A 26,213-nucleotide genomic window follows, 5' to 3' on the forward strand; every position below is an offset into this window, starting at 1 on the left:
AGCTTTAATATAGTGTTTCAAAAGGTCTAATCAGGAAGCCTCGATATCTATAAAATATGTCAAAATATTTCAGTCAACTATAATGACAAAACCATGTATGCACGACAAAAACATAAAACAAAAGAAAAAGCCCTGACTTGTGAAAAGCTACTGGATTAAGTGTTGTAACATCTACCAATCAAGCTTACATTTCTAAATTCAAAAGTCAAAACATATGATAATGTTGTTACTAGACACTCCATAGTACATGAGGATGAAGAATAAAAGAGCATAGAATTCATTGGATGGGACGAAAAGGGAATGAGACCCATGCAGGTTACCCTGTAATGTCCCCATTCGGGATCACCATTTTCTTTTCTTCTATTGTTCAAATTTTGAATAATAATATTTCATTGTTGATCCCCTCTGTGTCTTGAAATGAAACTTCCTTTATACTTTACTGTTGCCTTGGAGAGTAATATTTTTCTCCAAATTCCTCTCCTTTACTTGTCCTCAATTGAAACATCAACCCTTTTATATCTTTTGTTGGCTATAATTTTTGCATGTCTTGTGACAACTTACAAAATTGTGAGTTCAGGCAACGTCTCATGAGATTTCTCTCTCCTCTCAGCAATAGGGGAGGCTCCCTTCCTACGGTAAATGACTCCAATACAAACATTACTGGAAACTACAAAAAGGTGGTTCTCTTAATCGATTCCTCTTTTTCAATAATGATTTACAAGCAACTACAATTTTCAAATAAACAAAAGGATCATATTGCTATGATAATACTGGAGGCTCGAGGGTTGACAAAAGAACAATTCCGAAAACAACAATCTACTTTTATATTGTGGAATAAGTACACGAACCCAAAGTCTCCTACGATTATCTCAAATGAGGATGCAATAGTCTGAACAAACGGTAAGGCATAAAGTCTCTTACCAAATGCTCAACAAATTCTTTGAGGGTTAAAACTACATAACGTTGAAGCACAAAGTCTATCAGGCCTAAGCCTTTGATGCCACTATCAATTATAATAATTTGTCCTCCTGCAACACAAAGTCTTCAAAAGTTCAAATTGACTCTGATCACAAAAGGCAGGTCAAAGTCTGCACAAATGAATTCATATCTCTTGAACAAAGAATTGAAAATCACAATTAACACTAGAAAATGGCCTTACACAACAGCTTGAATTGGTCCAAAGTTTCAAATAAACGGCCTCTTTTATTGAAAACAATTGAACATAAATCTAAGCTCAACATCTAGTGCATATACAACTAGCAGAATTTTCTTGCATTGCCAAAAGGTGAGCACCCTCCTTTACTTATAGGTGACGGGCTGAGAAAAAGGTGGAGAAAGAAGGATAAACCCTTAACTACCTTTGACTTATTCAAGATTACAAAGCCTAATGCACTTGTAATCTGATTACATGTTACAACTTTGCATGCGATACTATCGCATGCAATTACATCTTGTTTTTACATTACATGTAATTTTTCAATTACAAAGTTACAAAATGCATAACGAAAAATATCCTAAATGTCTAATAAGAGACATCTATTTGCATCATCCTTTGTCAATCTTCATGTTGCAACAAGATGCTTTGTGCTTGAAGTATTCAAGTTTGATGAAAGCATCATGAACTGGAATATGCATCACATCCTTGATTGTTCTACATCATAATGGTGGCTATTGAGAGAGTACCTTTTCATGACCATTTCAGTCTTGAAAGCATTCTAACCGCAATTATTCCATCTCTCATTATTTAACTTGTATGTTTGCATTATGTTGTCATTTTGTAGTTACCAAAAAAAGTCAGAACATGGTTTTTTGAGCTAGACCTTTGAAGATCTGGAGGAGTATGTGTATAAGATATGAATGGAAAGCCTTTGAGCAAGGAAAGCTTCAAGGATTTTAGCCAAAATCAGCTTTTCAAATGAGGGAAAAACTCTAAAACGGGATTTTTTGGGAGCTTTGTAGGTGAATGGACAACAAGCTTTGAGCAAGGAAATGAGGTGCATATACATATTCATACGTGGGGGTTTAATGTCCCACTATAAGTCATCTGGAAAGATCTTAATCCATATATACGAGATTTTTAAGTCCATGTACCGCCTTGCCAAAGAGAGGAAAAGTGCATGCAAAACACTTAAAAGGTGGACCTTTTACTTGCATTGCATAAGGGAAATACTTTCACTTTTTGAAGTGATTTATTATTTAGAAACAGGGTTTTTAAACCCAACTCTATATGCAAAAGACATGAGTGTTTGGAGCTCTCTCTTTGTGGGAAAAACTTGCATTATTGTGTACATCATTCGGGGAAGAACTCATATTGCAACTGCACTTAAAAGGCAAATACTTGCTTCTTTTTTGAAAACCAATGCTCTCATTCAAAGGACCATACAAATCTGGAAATAATCTTTACAAACAAAAATTAAAAAACAAAAGAAGCTCTAGCTTGCCCCAAATTTTTTTTTATTTTTTTTTAAAACACATCTTTCTCAAGAATCACAAATGCAATGGAGAAGACCAAAAACTTCAAAGAATTTTTACAAATCCTTGATGATTTTAAATCAAGGAAAACTCTTCAAAATTGCATTTATATAGGTAACAGAATTGACCAAATTCTCTTATTAAAATAATGCAAATTCAAGTCAAGATTGAACCCTTGACAAGTGTAGATGATTGAAAAGCAAAATGTAAGAATATAGCAACAAGCAAGACTTATACAAACCTGCAAATGAAGATGGTTGCACAAGGATGGGATTTTTCCTTCCAATCACATGTAAAATACTTGCAACCTGATGGAACTCTAATTTTAGAGGCTCCATTCTTGTACATTTTCGTATCTTTTCATTTTTTTTGTGTATCCACAACAATGATAAGAGTTTACATGCTACATGCTAATGATTATAAGGAATCAAATTATAATGGGAAAGAGCACTGTTAACGTTTGAGTGAGCCATCAGAAGTTGTTGATTTGCCGAAGAAGAAAGTATTAGTTTTGTTTCTCTCCAAGCTGCTAAGTTTTTTTCCAGACAACTAGGTTCAACTGGGAAAAGTAAGGATTTCGAGTTTGTAAACAGGGATATAATGTGCTAGAGTCTTCTTATTTATCACAAGAATTTAAATTATCTTTATCTAGATTGTGATTTCAATTCGGAACCTACTGGGACACTCATAGTTAAAATATGCAAAAATCATGATTTGGAAATTCTTTTATTTTGTGCCTTTAAATCTAGAGACTACAGCACTATTAGATGTACAGAGACAGAGCATTAATTGAATCGACATACAAAAACCTACATAGATCTGCAGAAAGGCAATTATAAATACAGGTTTGACAGGGTATCACACAGTTCAGAAGTACAGATAAAATAAAATCATTCCTTCTCTTTATGGAATATTTCCATATGCTGGATTAAAGTTCTATGTCTTTGAGGAAATGAAGAGACATATTCCTAAGAAGCATGAAAAATCTGTCTTGGCCAAGCTTGCTTGTGGAAACCCTGGCTGGTTTGATGGGTCAGACAATCACATATCCTTTGGATGTTGTTAGACGACAGATGCAAGTACAAACATTAGCTGTCATCAAAGATAGTGCTTCTTCTGTTCAGTCAATAGAATATGAATTCAAGGGAACCAGGGATGGATTGATTACCATTGTTCAAAGACAAGGTTGGAAGCAACTGTTTGCTGGACTGAGCATCAACTATGTAAAGGTTGTTCCTACAGTAGTAATTGGATTTGCTTCTTATGATGGCATGAGATCTCTGCTCGGAATCCCATCTCGAGAAAATGCTCGTGGTTGAAGTAAAGACTAAGACAAAGCAGAGTCTACTGTATTTTGTTACCTTGACAAGGTCATTTATTCGCTCTGTCTGGTACAATGATTTTCTGGAGATGAAGCACTATCTGTCATGGATCAATCTGGAGAAACTGGTTATTAAGATCGGACACTTGACAAAAGCGAGCGTGCACTGATAAATGGAACAAAACACTGACAATAGAAATGGTTCCTTTCCCATTCTAAACTAGAGGTTGTCAGTGATCAGAGTGCGATTACCATATTAATCTTCAGAAGGAGCAAAGTTTGAACAGAAATATGATAGTCGACGTCCTTGCACCAAGCCAGTTAAATTCTGGAAATCCGGAGGTCGAATTGATAACAGAACGTGGGTGTGTTATCCTATTATTGTCGCCGGTTATCTGCAAACTGAATCGCATCATGAAGACTAGGATATTGTGACCTGTTGTTGATTCCTTTCCACGACAAGCGGAATATTTGTGGCACACATCTTATGTTTGTTCATTTTAATTTTTTTTGTGTTGCAGGTGAATATGCAAGCCAGCAGATATGATGATCTTGAGTTCAGATGTATGCGTACAAATGATGGAGACGGATTTTGCAGAGATGAAAGAAATTATTTTGTGCAAACATTGATGAAATCTTAACACATATCTATGGAACCAGTGGAATACACAAAAATCGTGGATCACTGCTGATAAATAGTATAAGGAACAGAGCAAAAGCCGTTTGAGAGCCAACATAGAAATTTTCTGATCGGGCAATCTTATCTAATGAAGGAGGGAATCATAGTTCAATCTTTATTCAGACTATGCGATGGCAAATCCCATATCATACAGTTAATCTAATTTTGCTAAGGAGATTATTAATTATTGGTTTTCATTCCCAATACAAGGTTACATAATAAGTAATTCTGGGAAAACACAGATTAGTTATTTGTTATGAAAAGACACCTTGTTTTGGGAAAGGCATAGTGTCTTTTCATCCTATATAAATGAAAGAAATGTGAAATCTACACAACGATATAGGGAGTCCATATTTTTAAAAGATTTCCTGCATATTTATTGTAAAGCAAGCATATTACTGAACTTTCTCAGAGAGAAACTGTTGGATTATTGAGCAGACCAGTTGGAGATTGAAAATTATCGAACACAAGCATTAAAATTGTCTGTGATTGAGCTATATTGAATAGAGCATCACCGAATGTGAGTGTCTTCAATACAACCATCCAGCAATAAAATCAGTAATGATTTAATTTGTTTTAGAGTGAGAATGTGTATAGCTCGTCCTTTATGATTGCGATGATTATTTGTTATAATTTGCTATTTTGATAGGTACATAGAATTATCCATTGCTTTTCAGATTCGATAAATACGAATATTGTAGGATATAACCTTTCCTCTATTTGTATCTGTTATGTCCACATAAAGGTTAAATCATGGCAGACTACTTTGAATATGCAAAGGTGTGATAATTCATGACGTCGTAATAATTAAGTTATTAACAAATAAAATATCATTAACATCATTGAGTTGTATGTAAGAAGTATATATTCGACTCTATTACCCATTATAATCAGGCACTAATCATTAATTTGTTTATCATTTTCAACCCATAGGCTGGCAATTCTTTAACCTTTTCTTTTGAAGAGATTGAATCTATTTTAATAATAATTCATTTTAAACTCTTTTTTCAGCAGCATACAATTCTAATAAGTAATCAAAGTTTGAAGTTATTAATCACAATCTAGAAGTTTTCCTTGACACTTGCCAGTTGAGGAATTTGTTTTTGTGTTGTAATCCGCTATAATACATCTTGCATCCGAGTTTTGGATTTGGGTAAACAGGCCTTGGTCCAGCGGAACCAAAAGCATAGAGGATTTGATTCAATCCTGTCACGTTGGCCAAAATCAGTTAGATACCCGACATCGAGCAGGCAAGGCTCGTAGGTTACTAACTAGCGATCTTGATAACCAATACAACCAATGCTCAACTTGTTGTTCTTAATTAAAGGAGTTCAAAAACAAAAATTTTACCTTCATTTGCAAGCCCAAAATTCAACATTTTTGTTGTTTAAACCCAAAAACGTGTTTCCAGATGCAAAATACATGAAAAATGTGGGTCACTTTTTTTGGTAATGCCCAAAAATGGGCTTTGCATTGTCACTTACAGAAAGATAATAACGCATTTTTAACCTTCCAGCTCAAAAACAGGCTTTACAAACTCAAAAAATGCTCTAAATGTATCATTTTTGCTGTCCAAGCTAAAAAATGGGTTCCAAAAACATCGATGTGCTGTCCACATTTTTGCCATTGTCAGGTTTTAATGAATGTGTTTTTTCGTATTAAACAATAGACTTTCCCTTATAATGCCCTACATGGGTATTAAATAAGCATTTGCATGTGTCGATGGGCTTTTTAACCTCATCTGCATATTTTATTTTTAACTTACATGCCAAAAGCGGGATTCAAATATGCATTCGCATGTGAAACATGATGTTTATTTTATCACAATCAGCCTATACCAGCTTTAGCAAAGGAAATACATATAAAAACTCCAAATTTTGCCCTTTATATGCAAAAAAAGGTTTTAAATAAGCACGTTAGGACACCAAAATTTGCATTTTGCTTTACCTAGTATTTGACCTTGCATATTGTGCTAGGCTTGACCATTTAGTGTAGTTACGAGAACCTCTAGCAATTGCCTCAAGTCCTTTGATGTCATTTACTTGTATTATAAGAATCATAGTTAAAATATCGGTTTTAGCAATATGTCAACTGGCCCAAAAATTTCAAAAATCTTGGAATCGGCAAATACTCGACAAAAGAATCGGCAATAAATCGACTATTTTATCAGATATTTGAAAATATACAATTCCTAAAATATTCTTAAAAATGCATACATACCAAATTTTTAGAACATATAATGATTTGAGATATCCACCATATATTAATCAAAGTTTTGAGTTAAACAATAATTCATAACAACTAAAACTTAGTAGATTAATATAGTGATAGAATCATATACTAAAAAACAAGTACAACATCTTAATATAAGTAAGTTCAATACATATAGAAGTCAAACTCCATGAAACTACAACTTTTGAATACACATTAAGTTAAACGCTTCAGTATCAATGAAAACTACAAGTAGAAATCATAAATTGTGTCTACGAGTGGTGTTGAAATAGTTGTGGCATCATCCTCAATAGGTGCCCGAATAGGTCCCTCGGGCTCAACAAAAACCTTTGATAGATGACCAGGCTCATGTTCCTCACATTGCCACTTTTGCATCCCAGTCAGATGCCTCCATCTTAAACTCAGCTACCTGCTCATCGGTCAATAAAGGATCGCCCACGTGAGTATCTCAATCCTCACCATCAAGAGGAGCAATCCAATCTACTAAATATGGATCAATGTCATCCAAGTCAAGTGCTTCATATGAAGCTTGCCCTTCCACCTTTTCATGCAAGTGAAGGTTGTACCTCACATAAACCAAATCATTCAAGTGCTTCTGAGACAACCTATTACGCTTCTTTGTGTGTATGTTCTCAAAAGCACTCCAATTTCTCTTGCAACCAGAAGCACTACAAGGCTGTTATAAAATATGGATGGAAAGCTTTTGAAAATTAGACATTGTGGTACCATAATCTTCACACCACAGGTCTACAAGGATTTTTAAAAAATCATTTATAATGTGGTAATGCTTCCAATAAACTTCATGAACAAAATAAATGGTATGATAAAACTGAACACATGTTCTTTTTTACCTGGCTGCAAGGTGAATCTGCTACGTTTGTAGTCAAGAAAAGAAAACAATGGCCCCTTCATCCTCTTGTAGTTCTATAACTCAAAAATTATGAGGTCAACCAATCTTTGAATACATTTGTCCAAGCCAATTTGAACCTCTACATCCGCTCTAAAAGTGTTGGAGAAATAAAACTTGGGGTTCAAGTAGTAGGTAGCTGCATGAAAATATTGGTGGAGTTGTTAGTTCCACCTAGGATCAATTATGTTCCATATGGGTTTATATTTGGTCTCATTTGACCCATACAAGTGTTGAATGAACTCTTTGGCCCTATCCATGGCCTCATATAGAAACCCCATGGGACTTCTATCCCCATCCACAATTTGTAGAACCTTCACCGACAGTGCTGACACCTAGACATAAAAAATTATACAAAAATCAGAAAATGACATTTCAAGATAAGAGAAGCATATTCCTTGCAAAAACACAAGTGAGAAGCAATGTTCACGCTAAAGAATGGACCCAAAAATTTGTTTACTATAAGTTCCCCTTTGTAGAAAAACTTGAATCTAGAAAGAGAGATTGGAAACATTGAAGATCGTGTCTTTATCCTCAAAAACTATATATAAAAAAAACTCTTTACAACCTATGTTTATAAATTCTATTAATAAACTATCTGCAATGTTGCTCTCAGAAACTCTGAGAAAAATTGTAATTTTGTTCTCATTGGAAGACGACTACAATGCTGCATCCATGTTCTCAATAGCCCACAATCTCATTTTCTTTTTCTCATTTCTCAGAAACTCTACACCCTGCATTTTCATCAGAATAAAAACTGCTTTTCCTTAGTTTAACGCATGGGAAATGGATGTTTTAATAAAAAATTAGCAATTGACTTTAGTCAACGATTTTTTGGCCATTACTGCACAATTTTTAGGCAATTCTTTTTGCAGAAACCAGCAAGATTTTTTCATTTTCTTGGAGGCAATTTTTTGTGCCATAATATTGCTGGCCATTATGACTCACGATACATCGCAATTTTAACGATATATCGCATCTTTTTCAAACTATGATGCAGAGTGCTCTAGAGGAACTCATCAAATTACATGATAGGAAAAATACCTTCTTCAAGGGGGTTAACTAACTATTGGAGAACAAATTGCAGTCAAAATAATAAATGCTGCAGTCTCACTCAACAATTCAAAGTGAAGCAGACTCAAGGAGTTATATGGTCACTGAAGGAGATGTATATATTGTATTTATGATATACCCATTCATTCCCATAATTTATTCATTTCAAATTTCTTTGGTTAATGTGTCCTTTATAGACACATTAAACAATTGTGCTGATAATTTAAATATTAATGATGTACAGAGTCTGTTGCTGCAAACCCAAGTGCCATATTGCCACAGCTTTATCCCGCACAGTTCTTTTGTTGCGAGTCTTGTAACTTCTACTAAGAAGTAGGTAGTTATTCATTCTTCGAGACCTACTGCTAGTTCTGGCTGCATGGAAGGAGCTAGCAAGCTGTCATGGAGATATAAAGGGTGGTTGTGGATGATGAAGGTTGTCGTCTGGGGCATAAATTCTCTGATGGGGAAAAGCCTCCCAAAAATGCAATCATTGGAAACTGTAGCTACTAACAGCACGCAGATGTGCTTAAAAATGGCAGACATCTTTTGGGAGGGTTAGGTGCTCCAGGAACCTAGTTAAAATTTTATTTTTGAAACTGAGATGTGATTGAGGAAGGAGCATTATGCAGAGTTCCGTCGGATTTGTAGATTTCATAATCTCTAGCCCAGTTTGTCAGAGCTACACAAACGAGTATCAAAATCTTGGAAACATTCTGGCTAAACGCATTGTGATAGATCCTTGGGCTCATATTTGTTTTTATTGTTTGCAGATCTGAGGAGATCAGAAATTTTATTCTTGTGGGGGGACCATGAATTTGTGGGAGTGGTTCCCTCTTCGTCACACTATAGTTCCTAGATTTCAATCTTCTGAAAGAAAGTGCTACTGGTGAGGGCTAGGTTGCCTATCCTTCCCCTGAATTTCTTGATCCATCTTCTCTAGAAAGCACAGGCAACTCTCTAGGAATTTTTGTTTCTATTCCTTTTGATATTGAGAGGCTCTGTCCTTCAAGTTATGCTCAGATTTTAGTAGAAACAGAATTATCTCAAGAGCTGAATTTTGGAAACAGCATCTTGATTTCAGCATTCTTCTAAAACTTTACCTTACATTAGCCAGCCAGGTTCACTAGCTGGAGCCTCTATGATTCAACAAGTTGGTCAGTCAAAGTTGGAAGCTATGTTTGATATTAGTTTGGAGGAATTTTAGAAGCCTGCTGGTGTTTCCTAGAAGTCAAAGACCCTGAGATTGTTGTTTGTCTCCTTACTGTAGGCATGTTTTGCATTCCAACTGTGTGACACCAAAGGGAGCAATGGTGAAGCTTATGGATGCATGCCTATCGCGAAAGTAAGTGTTTTGTTCCCCTCTATCACATGAAGACAAGCTAAAGCTATTGGAAATTTCTTTGCCAACAATTCTGCATGTTCAAAATTGCTTTGAGTGATGAAACAACTTGATCCTCTTTCTTCTGCGGAGACATTTCCCTCTGTTGAAGGTGTTTAAGGGTGAGCTGAATGTTGATATCGAGATTGATTCTCTTGCAGGAATTTGGACCACCATGTAAGCAAAAAACGAAAGTCAAAAAAAAGTGCCTTTCTAAATGATTTCAAAATCACATTTGAAAAGATGGAGAAAACATAGTGTCGCTGGGTTTATTTTTTCAAGGGCAGAGACCAAAAAGAACCCCCAACCACTTAAACAAACAATGTACATAGTCTTGTACAGGTTGCATGGGTGGTTTGTCAACTAATGTCTTGTCCATTTGACAAGAAGTTGACAGAACACTGTAATTTTTCTTAAAAGTTAAAAATGTTATGCCATCAATGTCATATTGGGCACAGGTATCATGAGCAAGAAAAAGGAACAAATTATTTAGACAAATCATACAATTGGAGAGAGAGTTTGGTTTAAGAGTGATTGTGTCTAATGGATCTAGTCCTTACTCTCTCTTCACCTGTTTTACCCCCTTCATCTCAAGGAAATCAAACCACTGTTGTCAAAGGAAAAGGAAGATATAGCTAGGATATGTTCTCTGCTTGAAGAAGCAAACTCTCAGTATGCTAAGATAAGGAATCAGCCCCCTGACAAAAGCATGACTAAGGCACACATCAAGAATTTTCACGAAAGTCTTGAAAAGTCAAGTCTACAAGAAAAATATTGCAAGTCCAAAGGCAAGTTGACTTTGAAGTTATTCGGACTTCAGCACTTACGAGTGCATTTACTTAACAGTGAATAACATCTTTCAAGACGTGGAGATGTCTTCCCACCTACTTTGGTGCACAACCTTCGAAAGAGAAACTAACTAGGTATTTCCTTTAGTAGTGGTGGGCCACATGCCTCATTCTTTAAAAAATGAGAGAACTCAAAAGGTCAAATATAACAGAGGGCATGTTTCAAATGTCCAAGGGGATGGGCATTGTCTCTCTTGCTATAAATAGAAGTTCTCCTTTATAAAAATATTTTATTCACTTGGAATTTAGGTGATGCAGCATATTTTCTCGTGTCAAATGTTGTGTGTGTGGGTGTTTACAGTGTGTTATGATTTTTAAAGAACAGTCTGAAAACAAGAACCAACCATTTGGGACGAGTTCACTGTAAATAATATACTCTTGAATCATTTTAGCACTTTATGTTATCATATTTGTTGGCTTCACATTAAGTCTTGATTATTTTTCTAGCTGAGTTGAACCCTTGGTGAAATGTCTGGGTCAAAATGTAAAAACTCTTTTCAAGATTAAAATAAGGAATGTGCCAGAACATCTATGGATATGAAACGATTATCTTCCAGTTGATGTCTCTTGATTTCAATGAGTGTTTGTTTGAGATAAATTTGCATCTAGACTGACTGGATTTTTACACAAATTCTAGTTCAATAGTTGAATCATGAGTGGCCCCTTGGAGAAATGTCTGGCTCAAAATGTAAAAACTATTTTCAAGATTAAATAAGGAATGTGGCAGCTCATTTACGGATGTTAAAAGATTCTCTTCCAGTTATGTCTCTTGATTCCATTAAATGTTTATCTGAGATAAATTTGCAGTTAGACAGACTAGATTTCCACACAAATTCTCTGTATTATTGGTTATTTCTATAGTTTGTCCTCAATGGTCAAAGCACTGGTCCTTATTGATGACTAAGCATAGTAATAAATCATGAAATATCTTTGTTACTTATTCTAAGTTATTATTTGAAGTCATCTTTCTACCAGATTGTATTCACTCTCAGGGATTTATGTTTGACAGAACTTGCTGGACTTTTCGGTGACTGTTCATTACAAGTGAGCTTTGCCTTTTGTGTGTGTTGCTTTCTGAGGCCCTGTCTATGGTCCTGTTGGGCTACTATGAGACATAATCAATGACAAATCTTTGGGTTGTCTCCATACAAAGGGTAAGCTTATCTTGCAGTGTTCAGCCTTCATTTCTGTGAAATTGTCCTGTAGGATCTCTAGTAATCCCCTCCTTGGTTTTGCAAGGTCTTAAAAAGTGCAAAATAGTAACCTGCTTTTGTCAAGGATGCAAATCTGCTTACAATTGGATAGTAAGTCTTTATCTGAAGTTTGGCTTAACATTCTCAGTGAGCTATTTATTAAAAAGTTTTCTAGAATTTCAGGAATGAGTTTAGAGTACAAACAAAAACCACATTAATTTTTGAATGTATTTATCATAAAATAAAGTTATTTATATTAAGATTTAGCCTTTTTTGTAATAATACCTACAGTAGTTTAATAGTTTTAGCATTGCATAGGCATAGTTTTTCTGGTGCTAAAGGTCACATATGGTTGTATATCCTTTCTAGGTGGTTCTAGAGTTGTATCTAACATGTAGGAAGTATTGCTAATACACTGGCTTACATAACAAGTCATCTTGCATTGTAATAGCTACAGCTGGTGTAAACAATCTACTAGGGTATTAGAGCCTCGTCTATTTAGTAAGCCTGTACAATTGCTGAGCCTGGTCTATTGCTGTGAGAGGAAGACCATCTGTAGCACAACTTGCACCCAAGAATAAAGGGTGAGGACAGAGCAATTTCATTAAAAAACTACTTCCCAAGGAGAGAAAAAATCAAATGCTGTAAAATCCTCACAAGATAAGGCCATGGAGAGTCTACAAATAGAAGAAATGTAGAAGAAGAATATTACTTAAAATCTATGTTCCTCCGAGTTTTCAGGATGGGGACGGCAGGGGACGGCGGGACAAGTTTCTGGGACAGCAAATTTATTTGCCGATTTGGGGACAGGAGGGCGGGAAGTGCAGCTATATATATATAGGGAAAATCCAAAAATATGTAATATATAGAGAAATTTGCATATATACATTACATTCCTATGAAGACATGGATAAAATATGCCATTTAAACATCATAGAACCTTAACATGCAACATTTCAATAATCAAACTCTATGCTCAATATGCATTCATAATTTGGAATTATTGTCAATGTGCATGTAATATTAAAATAATATCATAAAAATTTGAAATATACCCAAGAACATAATATAGACTTCATTTTAAATAGCAACAAGAACAATAACCCACCTTCCAAATTGAAACACACTACTATCATTTAATTCTAAAACTACACTTCCAATTCATTGTAAGTGGAGTGATATCATTATGAATACAAAAAGGTCCTCTATACAATTCAATCATGATATAGGTTTGTTACAATAAGACAGTATCTTAATGCAACTTCCAATATTCACCATATCTTCCACACACAAAGGACCCAGATCAACCCAAGACTAACCTAGCACTGATGCATTGCCAAAAAATGACATAAGGATGCATGTTCTACGTCTATAATGCTCTTTTCAAACTTTCCTAGTACCTTGCAAACAGTCTACTATATAATTATGAGCGTGTAGCGTGGCTATTAGAGCAATATTAATTCCATCACTCTTAACGTAATGTTGTCAAATACTAACTAGAGGGCCCCAAATAGCAATCATTAACTACCAAACAGTAATAAGCATGTTAGGGTGAACTTGGAAGGAGGGGCCCACTTTAAAATTAAAAAAGAAAAATATTTTATAAGTGCTCATGTTGTCTATAAAATTAGGGACGCCCAGCCGTCTCAGGAACTTCCATGCGTTCCCAACCGTCCCCAAGACAAACGGACGTCCCCAAGTTTTCGTGACATTTTTTGGGAATTTTTAGAAAAGGAGGACACCGGGGTGAGCATCCCATACCCGTCCCCCTATCCCCAAGACGTACCCATTTCTAAAACTTGGCTTTTTTGGGTGGGGACACGTCCCCGGGGAACGTGGCCTAAAATGTGTTTAAGTATGTCCTACAATGAACAACACATCTCTACCTTTCAAAAGAAAGAAACATAAAGATATTAAATTGTTAATTCTCACTCAAATGGTTGAATGTACGTTGGGGTGTGCGTAATTCACATCCAACTCCCACAATCTTCTCTTTGATATCAAATCCTTTGGGTTTGCATCTCCTTTTTTGGATGTTATGATGTTTCCTTCCAACTCTTATGCTTTTTCTTTGCTTCATTAGGCTTATATCTTGACAGATGCTCTATCACCATTGATATCTTTGCAAGAGTACCTGATTCACATTGGTTCAAATCTCACATTTTTGTTAAGTCATTTATATATGATTAATGTTCCCAAATATTGCATGGCACTCGATTACATTGATTATTTTTAGTCATAGTTCACTATCGACATCAAAACACATGTAGGTCTTGAAGGCTAGCCTATCTTGGGCTTGATCTTGCCTAATTACCAACAATAATGAAGTGTTTTATATTCCACTACTTTGGTAGTGTAAAAAAGGTGCACTCTTTTTTTCCCATGCTTCTTTTTGGTCTTTTTCATTGCCATTTTCACATCAAAGTTGATGAAAGTTAGTTATTGACTAAGCAATAAGAATTTGGCTCTTCACTTAATATTAGTCCCTTTGTACACTTTTTGTTTATGGTCACAAGTGGGATTGAAATATTCAAAATAGTATTTGTTATTTACCCCTATCACTTTAGCCTATGTACACTTGTGAAGCTTATCCATAATAGGAGTCTTTATCTATTTGTTATCCATTTACTTATCCACTTATTATTTTGTTTCATCCAAGTTTCTTATTTTTGTTCAAAATGCCATTGAAAACAACCTTAGGTCATTTACCTACTTTCATTTGTTCAATTCTTATAGAATAATTTATGAAACAAACAATAGCAACTGATTTAACAGAGTTGCCCATGTTTCACTCAATATAATATTTTAAGGAACTAAACTTTTTGTTTTGAAAATTTTTGTGATCAAGTGCTTCTATGCTTTCTCAATTTGTTTCCACTTTGAGTCTAAGGTGTGCTGGCCCACAATTCAGCACCCATAGAGCACAACTAGAAATGCTAAAAGCCAAGAAGAATTTGGTTAGTTTTTCGATCTCACAGTTATACATCTATACATCTAGTTTAAATATCATATAGTGTGATCTATCCTCCCAAAGTTCTCTTATTTCTACAGTCCTCTAGTTGAGCTTTTTATTGAAGTTGATGCCATGATATTTGCATTCCATTATATCTTTAATAATATCGCCATCAAAGTAGAACTTATCTTTGTCCTTTACTTTGTTAGAGACGTGACATTAACCTTTCAAATTTTAATGTGCTTCCGACTGTTTTGCAAAAATGTTTAGAGGCATATAAGTGCTCTTGAAACCCATGAGTCAATTTAACAATCAAAATAAGGTCATTAGCATCACAAACTCTCGCAAAAGGGATACCATCTCCAATTTGCAACTTTGACTTTTCTTCACGTTTATCGATATATAAACTAAAAAGAATAGGCCATAAGGGCACCCTTGTTTGACCACAATGTCACTTCCAAAGCATTCTAAACTATTAACTAAAGAATATAATCTAGAAGCATGCAATATTTGGGAACAACCATGAAAACATGACTCAACAAAAAAGTGGGATTTAAAATAATGTGAATCGAGTACTCTTGCAAAGGTCTCAACAGTGATAGAGAATGTGTCAAGATAGAAGCCTAATGAAACAAAGAAAACTAGAAGAGTTGCAATGAACCATCATAACATCCAAAAAAGGAGATGCAAAACGATAGGATTTGATATGAAAGAGAAGATTGTGGAAGTTGGATGTGAACTATCCACACCCCAAGATCACCTGCAAGACAAAATATATAAGTTGTCGGGTTCAAATTCAAGTTCGAAATTCATTCAAAAATTTATTAGGGTGTATTCAAGTTTGTTTTGGGTCCGTCTATACAAAAACAGATTTTTTTTAAATATATATGAGCAAGTATATGCAACAACAAGTCCATAAACCACTATGGTAATAGTAAAGCAACATAGTGAAAAACACCACCATATCTATGTTTGAGTTCAATTGGATATTAATTGCAACATTTACCCATACCTACATGATATACTTTGCTTGGTCACATGCATGGTCACTTTGCTTGGTCACATGATTTGTACTTAACCAAAGTACCATCAGATTTGTATTTGATTTTGTACCCCCATTTGCAGCCAATGGGTTTCTTCCCTAGTGTTAGATCAGAAAGGACCCAGGTGTTATTCTTCAGCAAGCTCTGGTGTTCAGATGTCATGGCTTGTTCCCACTCTGGAATTCCTTTAGCCTCGGAATATGTTTGAGGTTCAAATACACTACGAATGTTGGCCATGAGAAAAAAATTAATGGACTATGTAGGTTTGCTCTTTTTCAAGCAGTTCTCCCATTAATGAGCTCATCATCTCGAAGATCGGTCAGAAGATTGATATTAGATTCAGAGGGAGTCTGATAGTTCATCAAAGGCAACCTTGGACGAGGAGGCCAGAAGGTTGATATCGTATTCAAAGGGAGTTTGATAGTTCACCAGACGCAACCTTGGACAAGGAAGTCAGAAGGTAGATATCAGATTTATAAGGAGTCTAACAGCTCGTTAGAAACAACCTTGAACAAGGAGGTTACAAGATTGATATCTGCTTAATAAGTTCTCTGTGAGGGAGAAGTTTGTGGTGAAATTCCTTGTAATGCATTCTTCTCTTTGAGAGAAGAATTTAAGGTGAGTGCCCTTTTTCCACCCTCATGATGTGACAGTCTTACAACGATAAGACACTTGTACACTGTTACCTTCATTGTGAGGTGACAATCTCACAATGATGGTTGATATCTCATAAAGTATTGAATATTCATTACATAATGGTAGATATCTTGAAATTCATAGTGGTGGGTAACATATGTGGTGGTACCCGAGAACATGTCATAATGGTAGATATCATATATCCTTTAAGGTGTATAGTGCACAAGCACTATCCAAGTTGTGCCCTAAAAGTAAATATCTTAAAACCCCTTAAGGTGGATAGCACATATGACGATATCCAAGTTGTGCCCTGAAGGTAAATATGCTAACTCCTTTAAGGTGGATAGCGCATATGATGATATCCAAGTTGTGCCTTAAAGGTATTACTTTAAGCCCATTATGGAGGATAGCGCATATGGTGGTATCCAAGGACATAATGTAAACTATCTTACCACATGTGGTAGTAGTCCCTAAGGGTAAACTTTCTAAATGAACAATGATGGATATTACATATGGATATAGCATGTGGAGATATCTAAAACTCATTGTGATATATATGTTAAACCTTATTATAACTTAACCTAATATGAATGTCTCCCTAGCTAAGAGGGACTGTTGAAGTTAGCTTTGAGAGGCTTACATGTCAGATTCACAATGATGTCTCAAACAATGGCTTGTTACATAATCTGAAATTGATTAACTAATTACATTAATTATCCATTATGACATAATCTAAAATTGATTCCTCCCTAGGTAAGAGGGAGTATTGAAGATATCCCAAGAAGGATGAGCTAGAGGTTATCAAGAAGGATTCCTCTCTCACTAAGAGGAAGTGTTGATGTTATTATAGCTATGGTCAGATTCCTTCAGACCAACATACATAACATAAATGGTTGTTATAATATAATTATATTGATCACATAATTATTGTGATATAATTATTATAATAATATGATTATTAGTCTGATAATATAATTGATATTATATTGTTATTTTATATAATAATATTATATATATTAAAGTTATTATATTATATAATAATATAATTGCTATATTATATTATTATATCTTAAGGGAGAGTGGTGACTCTTGGTAAAGCGCCACCGACAATAAGTATAAAGGAAGAAATAATTCTTCATCTTCGTGAAGCAGAAGAAAAAGGATATACAATTAGATTATACTTGCAGAGAATAACCAAGAGAGAAGGGGGAATGTGAAGTATCGCCAAGTTGAGCTCAAAGAAGGGAGAGGAGCTCATTTTCAGCTATATGGGAGCTAATTGTTATCCTACTGAAGGTTTTGATGATAATCTTATTGTTGCTGATTATTTACTACTGAAAATTGAAACGCAATAACATTTTTGGTTCCTTTTCAATGTGGAAGTTATGGAACATTGCTGGTTAAAACCAAAAGTTATTGCATGATTTAGCTGTTGATACTGTTTTGGGAAATTGGGAAAATATATCCAACTGGGATATTAAGTGGTATCAGAGCAATGTATTCTGCCAGCATTGTGGATTACTTGAAAAATAGAAATATTTCTTTTCAGTTTATGTTATTGAGATGGAGATAAATTTTGTGGGTTCTGTGATTCTGAAAATTATTGGCAGAAGAAGGTATTGATACATTGAATGCCACTAAAGAGATTAGAATTTTCTAAGTATTCATTGATATTTGAACTTCCAAATATTAGGCTGGGTATTATTGGTCGGGAGAAGTATTTTGTTGATGTTAATGGAGGTGTTTGGTTTAATATATGCCCGAAAGGGGAATGTATTAATATTATTGGCTTAATATATGCCCGATAGAAAGGGGAATGTATTAATATTATTGTCATCGACCTTTAGATTGGATACCCAAAGATTTCATTGAGAACTATTGTAAATAAACAGTAATATTTTCATTGGGCAATATAAGGCGACCTTAAAATTTATGCTTGAATGTCGTTTTGAAAATATTAAAATTAACAATTATTTTCAGGAATCACGAGTCAATAGAAATATTAATTATCGCTGTGGTAGAGTGCGTTAGCTCGGAGTAATAGGGCCATATTTGATTTTCTGTTGGACGTTTATGAAATCAGAAGGTTGCAGATTTTTAAGGAGGATTTTGGGCATTGGTTTAGGAATTCTGGAAAAAAAAGAGGTTCATCTGGTCCATATCTGTACCGTTGCTTTTGCTAGAATTTTTTTGGGCTATATTTGGCCAAAGTAACATTGAATCTCTTTGTTTGCTTCGCCGCCTTCTCGGCTGTTACTTTAGCGGAAGAATTTTGGGTAGACATTGAACAGAATTTTCTATTTTGTTGTCAGTGCATGAGATTAAAAATAATGTTTGTTGAAAAGTCTGTTGTGCTTTGAAGTACCTCAAAAATTGAATGCCTGATGAAGTGTTTGGTACCAAGATTCTCGATGTTGAACGAAAACTTCAAATAGCAGGAATGCATTTGCTGAAAGTAGTGGTAGCAACTCTGAGATAATTTTCTAAGGAGAATTTGGTATAATAACCACTTGGATTTGCAAAGAAGACTATAGTCGTGTATGGAAGTCCTCTAAATTGACATAGTCATGTTTGAAGCTTAGAAATAGACAGAGTCTTTATTCTTGCCCTAAGAAGAAATTTTGATGCAAGAGATCGGAATTGAAAGACAGAAAGACGACTCCTAAAAGGAACTAGAGATCTCGAAAAGAATAATGGCAAAGAACAGGCACCTATTATAGTTGTCTAAGTGTCACTTCTGGCATTTTATTAATGATTACAAAGTTGAAGGTAATGTTTGAAGAAGAAGGGCAAACATTTGTTGACATAATTGTGGAAGCCATAAAAGTCGATAAGAATAAATAATAAACATCTTTGTTTGTCGTGGTAGACATATTAAGACATGTTAACCAATAAGAATACATAATAAATATCTCTGTTGGTCATGGTATACGTAGTGTTACAAATAATTGTTGCCGTGAAGTCAACACTGTTGGTTCCTAGAACCGCAAATTGGAATCCTACTCGTCTTGCCAACTCGATGCTGGGATATCCAATCGATTATGGCCAACTTGACAAGACCAATCAATTCGATTTGAGTCTTCTGCACTTCTAGCTCTGCAAGGCCAAAGCCGGTGCACCTGATCCTGAACAAATCACTAAAGTCCAAGATACGTATAGCAGATTGGTTAAAATGCAAATGCAACGAAAGTTTCCCAAATGGAAAGAACTATAGAAAACTATTAAACTTGCAAATTATGAATTAAGAACAAAAGAAAATGACTATATAAATGTGAGAATATTTTACAAATAAGGAATAATTATAATGGATTATTGCAACAAATGAATATATTAATTCTTCAAAGGAAAAATATGAGAAAATTGCCAGCATATGGATTATGAATCATGAATAATATAAAGACCAGTGCCAGAATTTAAAGGGCAAACAAAGTCAATATTATAAGTTATTACGTACAACTTTATAAAGTTCTATGCACCTTAACCATTTACAATTTAGTAATCAAGACGTGACAGATCAAATATATAGAAGCAATTTTAAACTAGTCTAGAATGTGTTCTAACTTCTGTAAATGGGAGGAAAACAAGACACAGATACGGAAACAAATAAATATTTCACTATATCTATGATAATCAAGTTTAAAATGCTATAAATGAACCCATCCACTTGCCTATCATATAAATTATTTACAGAATTTTAAAATAATTATAAAGGACACAACTTAATAATATTTCCAAATCTCAAAATAAAAGCAAATAATTATGCTCGCTGGAAATAAATTCCAATAAAGACACTCCTTACAGATGATCCATCCATTGCAAATTTATCCCAGAATTGCATTATTTCGCATTATTTTTTATCCAGTAATCCAAATCCACAAGCTTTGTTCAATCATTCAATCTTCGCCAATAGAAGACATAATATATCAAATGTGCATATATAACTTGAATGTGAAAAATTTATAGGAAATTGTTTATATATTGAATTGCCTATTGTATATAATTTGCCTTCATACTTATATATTTTGGAAAGATGTCGGGTGATTTTCAAACATCACACCCCTTCATAACAAATAATCGAATATAAAACTTTAATATAGTTTTAACTTTTGACTTAACAATTTTATAACTTCATGAACAGTGGCATATATGATTCAGATGCGAGAAAGTCCTCTGCCCCAATTTTGCGCATGTCCACCTTTGTGTATCTTCAGTAATCAACTACTTCCAAATGAGGAGCAATTTCTTAAATGTCAATATATCATTTCTGTCAAGGCTATTTTGACCATGATATCATAATTTTTTATGCCCAAAATCTAACTCCCTTTCTTTGATATCTTCTTGCACGGTATCGTCCATAATTTTCTCAGCATCACCATGTTGCCAATCTAAGTACTCTCGTGCCCCTGTAGCAGAAGTTCTTGAATTGATGAGATGAGTTCACGGCAACAACTCATACGCACATGCTTTCGAAAATGTTGCTGCCTCCTTCCTCTGAAATGGACATGAAATCCAAACTCGTCATGTAAATACACCAGAACCTTCACAAACCCTTCCTTCAACATGTATATCCACCAAACCTGCAACAACATCAGAGAAGCATTAGATATTAATCATCAAACATTTGCCAATATTAAATAATACTCCAATGGCTTCTACAAAATATGGGCACCAAAGCTTCTTGGGCAATCATTTTTCAGCAACCGAAATCCACGCTCTCCTTCAATATTCATTTCCAATAATTGACCCTAAAGTACTTCCTTTCATATTTCAATATTAGCAAATTTCTTTATCCAACGTGGCCATGTCTTAATGTTCCTTCATGTTTGATCTGGGGCTCTCCCTTATGCGTTAGCCTTATTCTATGCTTGTCCACGTTGGCATCCAGAAAATTTGTCCATATGTTAACTTGTCTGTAGAATTTGTCTAACTTACGTGGCTAGGTGAAGACGTCCATCAAGTTCCATAAAAACTTAATACTCTACTTTCCAATCTTAAAATAGTAACTCTTCTCATCATTGCCTTGGACTTTATAAGTTTGTTCTTTGCACATACTAGACTCATAATGGCTCCTTTTATTACACATTTGTCAATGGTCAACATAGTTCTGTAGACTATACTCATACATGTAATTTAATCATCAACCTCTTCAAGTCTGGTTCTCAATACTGTAAAACTTTGTGTGCTTCATCATTTTATATTTCAAGGTTCAATGTACCTTTTTTCATCTAGATGTTGCTCAAGCCTAATATGTTGTCCACTATAATATGCTGCTCATGAAACTTCTCATGGTCTGGACTGTCTGTGATTGCAACTCTGCACTATTTGGTGTATACATATGTCCATCACTTTCTTCTTCGGAGATTATTATTCTCATTTGCAAACTGTGAATATCTGGTCAAGAGGTTTTCGATTTACAACACTGAAGAGGCTGTTGAGTCAAGCTGGGAGCATACAGGTCGATTGTGACCTACGATGAGGTCCTTGATAAGTTTGGAAATTGATGCCAAAGGTTTCATTGCTAATTGGGCCTTTAGAACAACAGACCTATCATTTTGCAAAAGTTATATCAGACCAATAGCACCACTTAAAACAGGAACATCAGATCTTCATTACTCTTTGTTGACTTTGTTGTTCAAAGACGCTATCGGACATTAGACACAATCACTGAAAATGGTAGATCTCAAAAGCCAAAAGCACAACAGTCTTTTGATTATCTGCTGCTGCACTCCCAGATTCTACTATAACAAACTTCTATGTCTCTTGGATAGATTCACAATACTGAATATAATATTTATTCGATGCCTGTAGTAAGATATGCATCAGATTTTTTATCCATTGACTTCATTATTTTTTGTTGTCTCTTCTGTTTGATCAATGATTACTGCCTAAACTTAGTTACTGTCATTAAAATATGTCCAGGTGTACAAATTGTATCTACATAACATGTTTCTGAAGCTTGGCCTCTTTATTTATATTCTGAAAATCAAAATAGGAGCCTCTATTGGCGAAGTATTTGGGATAGCTTGCATTCGACGTTCAAAACCAGTCCTCTTCTTCACATTCTTCTTATCACAGCTCTCTGTATTTTGAAACATATTATTTGGATATAAGTAGTGGGTAAGATCTAAGGATTTTCCCTTTTCCATGGTGCTTAAGACTCTAAAATTTGCTAATATTGAGAGATCCATCAGTGGCTCTTGTTGGGGACATATGCCCCTCGAGGACATAATGAGATTCCAGTTATCTCTAGAGAAGCAGACCAAATATCCATTCTTCACATGATGCATGGTGAAATTGAGTGGCTCCAGGGGCCCCAAAACATGAACACATGCTCTTTCCTCTATCTAATACCCGGTTTTGATCATGTAACAATTTGGATGTCCTGAATATGATATCATATCTTTCGTTAGTAAAATCTGATCCATTAGCAAATAAAAAACAATCATCACATGACATGTTCTTTCCTTTCATCACTTGTTCAGGATTAGAATTTATCTTTGACTTATCCACAGGATCATTTGAAAAGATATGAATTTCATTATCCTTTAATCCAAACAACTGATCTCTTACTTCACTCATTTGGTTAGTATACATGAAAGAAAAATCCTCAAAAGAAATATGAAAACTTAAAAGCATACTTTTAACAAATATTATCATGGAGTTTTCAGGGATAATTACCTCGGTATGCTGCTTATACTTCATAACTATATCAAATGCATCAATCTTATGAGCAATACTAACTGATCCTACTTCATCAATGCAACCTTTGGCATCTGATTTTTGTTTAGCTTTTAATAGATCAATATGTATGTTGTGTTCTTCATTATATAGAAAATCACTTGAATCACATTTTTTATTAGTGATACAAGAAACTAGATAGATTTTATCTGCTCAGATATCTTCTTGCGCATAATTCTTTCCACCTCCATTCTCAAAATGCATATCATCTCCGCAATAAGACTTTGAAGGTAACTGATGCAAGAGCATCCTAGATTGCCTTGTATTCTTGCTCTTTTGTTCATTCTAGCAGTTATCACCAAGTCCGCAGTGTTAACTGAGTTCCAGCAGTGTTAATGTTAGCCAACAGTGTTAACCAAGTTATCCAATGTTGACGGAGTGTTCATGTGCCAAGTAAACCTAATATTTGTTGATGATCGGTTCCTTCTTTGACCGAGTTTGGCTGTGATTGGTCCTCAGTTTGAGCCAACTTATGTATTTAATTTGGATCGTGAATTTAATGACAGGATCTTGTCTTAGGATGAGTGCAGACTGTTTTGAGGTCGACCTTTCTATTATGTAATGATCGAGAATCTTCTGTAAGCCGTTCTGGCAAGTATAAGTAGAGGTATTTGGTTTAGTTTAGAGGTAAGAACTTAGAGTTGGATAATTAGGTGTGCTTGTGGCCCTAGCTATTCATTCCCTCCTTGCGTCAGGTGGTATCAGAGCTTGAGGTTGGTCCTTGTGAAGATTGGATTGTGTAGAACCCTAAGTTGAATTTGGTTGTAGTGTGGCAGATCTATGGATTTGACTTATAACTTGCAGAGGGTTACGATCTTGCAGGAACCTATTTGTAAAGATGGTTGGAGATAGAGGAAATGTTGACGCTACTATTATGGACATGTTGAGACAAATTGCAGCCAGATTAGATGCTATGGAGATAGCCCAGAGGAGAGGAGCACATCTTTATGATGTGAGTGATAATGAAGCAATAGCACCAAACCCTAATCCAAAACCTGAATAAGATCAAGATGAAGAAAGATTGTTGAAAGTATTGTCTAGGGCACATTAAAAGGTTGTTGTGGAAGTTGTTCCTTATGATGGAAAATTGGAAACTAATGTTGTATTGGATTGGATCTCTGATATGGAAAAGTTCTTTCAGTTTAAAAACACTCCTGATAATAGGAAAGTGAAAATTGCAACCGCTAGGTTGAAAGGTCATGCCTCACTATGGTAGGAGCATTTGCAAACTGATAGACAAAGGAGAGGAAAAGAAAAGATCAGGACTTGGCTAAAAATGGTGAACAAGGTGAAGAAGAAGTTCCTTCCTGCTGATTACCAAGTTAGCTTGTTGAGAAAGATGCAAAATTTGAGACAAAAGGACATGACTGTGAAGGAATATGCTGAGGAATTTTATAGATTGGACATCAGATCTAGACATGTAGATGATGAGGTTCAGAAAGTTGCAAGGTATCTCAATGGATTGAGATCCAGAATTCAAGATGAAATGAATTTTGTGAAATTGGAAAGTGTGGAAGAAGCATACCAATATGCCTTGAAAGTTGAGGAGATCTTGACAAAGAAGCATGAACAAAAACAAAGAAGTAGAGGTGGTAGATTCCAGAGAGGCAAAGGTCGATCCTATGGAGAAGGTGGCAGATCTGACAATCCTGTGCAAGATAAGGGCAAATCTGAAAAGAAGAATGATGACAAAGGCAAGACCACATGGAAAGGTGGCAATTCTTACGAAGGAGGTACTAGTTCTTACCGAGGAAGAGGTATTTCTTATTCTAGAGGTGGTTTTCATGGTAATTGTTTCAGATGTGGAAAAGAAGGGCAAATCCTTTGAGTGTAGATACTCTAGTGAGAATGAACAAGTTAAAAGAATTTAGAAATGCTATGATTCAAGGAGATCTTGAGGGTTCACCAAGTGGATCTGAGGTTGGAGAGAATCTAATGGTGAAAAGAACTTTGTGTAATAAGGGAATTGATGAGGAACTGACCTAAGGAGAAGTCTTTTCAAGATTAGATGTAAGATGACTGGAAAATGCTGCAAGGTGATCATTGATAGTGGAAGTTCAACAAATTTGTATCAAAGGAGTTAGTTACAAAATTGCAGTTGCAGAGGTTGAAGCATCCTAAACCCTATCATGTTTCATGTATCAAGGATCAACATAAGATATTGGTAAGTGAACAATGTGTTATGAAGTTCAAGATTGGCAATTATTTTGATGAAGTTCTATGTGACGTTATGCCTATGGATTGTTGTCATATTCTGTCGGGTAGACCTTGGCAATATGATAGATATTCTATACATGATGGAAGATTGAATCAATATACTCTTTGGGTGAATGGGAGAAAGCAAGTATTGTTTCCTTTGATTGAAAGTCCAAATGAGGTTAGTTGTATTATTGTTCGAGTTTGTGTGGTCAATGGGAAACAATTTGAAAAGGAAATGAAGAAGAATCAAATCTGTCTTGCCATAATTCCTAGAAGAACGAGTTGTGCCAATCATAACTGAGTGACAAAAAACAGTAATAACCAAGTGAAAGAGGTTAGTAGTGACCGAGTGACAATAGAAGCTAGCAGTATTGACTGAGTGCCAATAGAAATTGAAAGATTGCTGGAGTATAAAGAAATTGCTGCAGAAGATATACTCGATGGTTTACCACTAGTAAGAAATATAAGTCATTGTATGGATCTGATTCCTAGAGCTAGTTTGCCGAATAAAGCACCATATAGATTGACACCTACAAAGAATGAAGAACTTAACAGACA

At 35.1% G+C, this 26,213-nt stretch overlaps 1 protein-coding gene and 1 pseudogene across 2 annotated transcripts in view; one reads left to right on the top strand and one right to left on the bottom strand.

Moving 5' to 3' along the window:
- HCF208 (chaperone (DUF2930)) overlaps nt 1-26,213 on the bottom strand; it is a 53,674-nt gene that overhangs the window by 1,687 nt on the left and 25,774 nt on the right. The gene's annotated exons all lie outside the window — the stretch shown is intronic.
- On the top strand, nt 3,365-4,177 carry LOC149538874 (mitochondrial carrier protein CoAc2-like; annotated as a pseudogene).

Source organism: Cupressus sempervirens, chromosome 9 (genome assembly GCF_028749045.1).
Source record: "Cupressus sempervirens isolate cs-2001-9-10 chromosome 9, ASM2874904v1, whole genome shotgun sequence".
In the NCBI taxonomy this organism is placed as follows: domain Eukaryota; kingdom Viridiplantae; phylum Streptophyta; class Pinopsida; order Cupressales; family Cupressaceae; genus Cupressus; species Cupressus sempervirens.